This window comes from Enhydra lutris, unplaced genomic scaffold, assembly GCF_002288905.1.
Source record: "Enhydra lutris kenyoni isolate GAN:26980312 unplaced genomic scaffold, ASM228890v2 scaffoldscaffold15, whole genome shotgun sequence".
NCBI classification, from domain to species: Eukaryota; Metazoa; Chordata; class Mammalia; order Carnivora; family Mustelidae; genus Enhydra; species Enhydra lutris.
Window position 1 is genome coordinate 33,245,757 of NW_019154099.1, and position 4,709 is coordinate 33,250,465.

Consider the following 4,709-nt stretch of genomic DNA (forward strand, 5'->3'; position numbering starts at 1 on the left):
CTCCCTTCAGCCGCGGGCGGGTCTGGCTCTGACGAAACGCGGAACGAGGGAATGCCAGACCAAGTAGCCTCCACAGCTCGCCCGGTCGGGGTCCTTGCTGTCCCTAGACAAGTACTTTTATTCATGCGTCCCTTCCCCATCAATCACCGCCAGACTCCTCCCGCGCCTTCCGACCGCTCTGCAACCTTTCCCCTGGGCGATGCCTGGACAGCATCAGCAGGAGCTGCCCGCTGGAGAGGGCAGTCCCTGGCCGGGGACGCGTCCCGAGAGCCTGTTGGTTGTCGGAGTTCTGAGTTCTTCAAACGACCCGCCTAAACCAAGGGCAAGTTTTCACGCACCCGGAGACGCGCTGGGGCTCCAGACTGGAGCAGGGTTCTGTATTTAAGTTAACCTGGACTCTTAATGAGCAGTGTGAGTTCGCTTTCCCATTAAGTACCCCGGGGCTAGTATATAGACCTGGTAGATTTGCGGGCTCTGCTCTTTGCTGTTTTTGATTTACGCGCAGATTTCAAGTCCACATCGCACCAAACACAGGAGGGCAAGATTCTTCCTTCTCAAGCCCTGTCACCACCCTAGGAGAGGACTAAAATCCCTCCTTCATTTCTCCTAGCAGCTGCCATTCTCCTTTCTTCCTACTATGTCCTCAAGTGTTTTGTCAGGCCCTCTCAGGAATTTGTATAGTGTTGAGGGATTGGATACCTATAGAGGACATATGAATAATCAGAAAGCTGCCATTCACATTCAAGGTGGTTTTTCTTTATCAGGCAGGGCAATAAAATCAATTTTTCCTATCCATTTTTGAACTCAGTTTTTATGGGGTAGAGAGAAACAATGGGGACTGGCAGTTTTACCCAAAGATTGTGTAAAACGGGTCAGATTCAGGTTGTGCAATGAACGTTGAGTATTACTCTGCTGTCCTCCGCTGGGCTAAATCCCTATTCCGATTGTAAAATTTCATGCTCAGGAGGAACCATTCCATGTAGTAATTCACCCAGAGACGAGGGGGTTCATTCTTGGCTCCACAGCCAATTAATACTATAGACAGGATAAGAATTTTAGATTTTTGTCTTCTATGCAATGCTTCCTGGGAAAGCAGACGTGGAATGTCAATTTCTATTTAAAAAGGTGAACTTTAAGTGTGAAATATGGTCTAAAGAACATAATGAAAGCATAAGGCTAAAGGAATGAGAAATGTGGTCTAGGGGTGTGAGTGCTAATTCCAAATCTGGCTATTTTGGGCAGAGTACTTATCCTCCCTGTCTGGGAAAAAAAGGTCAGCATTCAATTGCTTCATAGCTAAGTAAAAATATAAAGTGTTATGTGAATGAGGAATCATATGGATGCATTTGGGGTATGACTGTTTTGCTGCTTGGGATTTGCCCTACTTACACAAGCCTTCTCCTCGTACATTACGCATGGAGCCCCTGCAGATGAGGTCCCTTTCATTCTCCCATCTTCACCAGCACCTTCACTCACGTTCCGTGCACTAGGTCCTGGATGCTGAGGCACACCTCAGAGATATTGCAGGTTCGCCCCTCACGGCCTCAATAAAGCAATTACCCCAATAAAGTGAGCCAAATGAAATTTTTAGTTTTCCGGTGCATATAAAAGTTACGTTGATAGCATACTGTAGTCTATGAAGTGTGTAATAGTGTTATATATAAAAAATTCATCTACCTTAACTTAAAAATACCTTACTGCTAAAAATGTTAGTCAACCCTGGAGCTTTTAGCGAATAGTCATCTTTTTGCTGGTGGAGATGTCGATGGCTGCGGACTGAGCAGGAAGGCGGCTGATGACTGCTGTGGCAGCTGAGGCAATTTTTAAAAATAACATAACAATAAAGTTTGCCACATCACTTGACTCTTCCTTTCATGAATGATTTCTCGATAGCGTGTGATGCTGTTTGACAGCAGTTTAGCCACAGTAGAACTTCTTTCAAAATTGGAGTCAATCCTCTCAGATCCTGCTGCTACTTTGTCAACTAAGTTCATGGTATATTCTAAATCCTTTATTGTCATTTCAACATCTTCACCAGGAGTCGATTCCTTCTCAAGAAGCACTTTCTTTGCTCATCTCTAAGAAACAACTCTTCACCTGATAAAATTCTATCATGTGATTGCAACAGTGTAAATGTAATAATAATGACAAAGCTTGAAATATTGTGAGAATGGCCAAAATGTGACAGGGAGACAGGAAGTTAGGAAACACAGTTTGAAAAATGGCGCCAATAGATTGGCTCAATGTAAGGTTGCCTTCAACATAGCATCTGGGAAGGGCACTAAAGGGAAGTGTAGTAAAACGAGGTATGCTGGTGATCTGAGCCTCACTGGGATCTCTCTCTTTTCTTTTAGGACTGTTAAACACAACGGAGCACTTGATCACATGAGACTTTGATAGGTCACTACTGGTTTCATGTGAATTGATTTCTTTTTCAGGACAGAAACAGAATGACAGGTTCTTTCTGTACCATCACAGTACCTGTTACCATTGTGCTCAAGAAATAATTTTTATAGTTCTGATAATTACATTTCAAGTTATTCAGTTATATTTTGGTATTCTAGTCATAAGTGTCAGGAGCAGAGCCAAATAATTTTAAAGTAAACATACACGTTCCTCATCTGGAATTTAAAATACAATATTCTTTACATATTATGTGTGGTTCCCACTACCTGTACTAGACACCTCATTTCATAGGATCTCACTTGCCACCCTCCCCACCAGCAGTCTTTGAGATACATGTTTTTCATGATTTTATGGGAAATGAAACAGAGTCTCAGAAATTCACTGCAAGTCACATGGCTGGTTAGTTGTGGAACTAGGATTTGGACCCAAGACTATCTGGTTACACAGACTGTACCTTTGATTAAAGTAATTGCATTCAGTCTAAAGAGTTTTTTTCTTATTTTGAGAAAGTATTTGGTTTTTTTTTTTTAGATATCCTAATACTCAGTTGGAGTTTAACCTTAAGGTGAGTGAAAATGTAAAGGTGACCTTTTCAACAATTTATTATTTGATCCTCATGAAGGACCTTAATCAAATAACAGAAATTGAGTCTAAGTTTCCCCTTTTGTAAAATGGAGGGAAAGGATCAGGTGATGTCTTAAGATACTTCTTCATCTCATAGGTCAGTCTGATGGGAGAGCAGCCTGACAAGCAGCAGAGTGAGAGCTTGTGCTCAACTCAACTTTTTTTTTTTTTTTCCTTTTTCTTTTTACTTTCTCTACTCATGCCTTGGGCCATACTACTACAAATATGAGGTTTTTTCACTTTATGTCTTAAAATCACTTATTGATAAACTGTAAGTTTACCAGTAAAGCACTGTGTAAACTTAATTTGTAAATATGAGCAAAAAATGTATCACATTTTAAGAATCTTTTCCTGAAAATTTTTGGGTGTGAATTGATTTTGAATTTAGCATTTATTAAGGATTTCTGTCCTTGTTGTTTACTTAGTAAATGTGGAATCTTTTACAAAGCTTTTACAAAGATACTTTTTCAAGTGTCCTAGAAAGTATATCAAAATCCCAGATTGGCTAAAATCACCCATCAAAGACAGAAAGGATGGCAAAGGACAATGTCCCACTATCCCCTTTAAATGCTTTAACTACAAGGTCATGAAGACATGGTTGAATGCACTTCAGAATTCATTCCTCAAAGAGGTTTGCCATGGGGAGCTTGCCCAAAGCAAATCTTTTCCCCTGGTAAGAGAACAAAGAAAAGCCCTTTTAGCCACAAAAAAGTGACTACTTTCATGTAATCCCCTTGATATGAATGTACCCTTCAAAATCTACCTTGCATTCTTTAAATCATGAATGCTGAGGGACAAGGTGTGTGAAAAACACAGAAAGAGTTGGTTCAATTGCTTCTCCACACATTCCCTTAGGAACAGATCCAATGATCAAATAGTGGTTGAAGTAAGGGCATAAAAAAGATTTAAAGTGACTGTATCAATCAATGGCAAACAGCCTGAGCATTTCTTTTTCTTGGATTTTTCCTCTTATATTATGTGACTATAGCTCTTTGGGGCTTAGGGTTGAGGATGCTTTTTCAATTCTTTTTAAATTAAGGTGTACTTTAGGTATGGTTAAATGGACAGGGCGTAAGTGCACAGCTTGAAGAGTTTTGACAAAAGTGTACACCGCTGGGACCCATACTTAATGTGGCTTTTTGAAAATGTATTTACTCTTCTAAAGCAGCAAAATTTGAATGTTTGGCTTTGGTCACCATTCCTACTAAAATTTTTATTAAGACATTCTTTCCACCTTTTCAACCTGTTTTATACATATTATCAGTTTCTGTAACTGAAACATAATTCATAAATTAGAGGTGTGTTTATAAAAGAAAGAATCTAAGACTTGAAACTTTATCAATGACTGCTTGATAGTGCCTAGTTCTAGTCCATGCCCGCTCCCATAGTCATGAAAATTTGATAGACTTATAATTAGAAATAAGATATAATTAGTTATTTTCTGCTTATAGAGAATATGAGAAATGGGAAGGTCACACTTTCTTTTTTCCTGTCTGAGAAAGGAAACGTAGTTCAGCTACTTCATGCCATGGTCTATTTTAATTAAGGATTTAATTAAAGAATTTGCTCTCCTGCTTATAGCTTAAATAATTTTTCTACTTCCTCCTTTGATGTATTTTTTAATATCAGCATCAACAAAAGAAAAAAAAAAAAGAGCATAACGTGGCCTGAAAACTCCT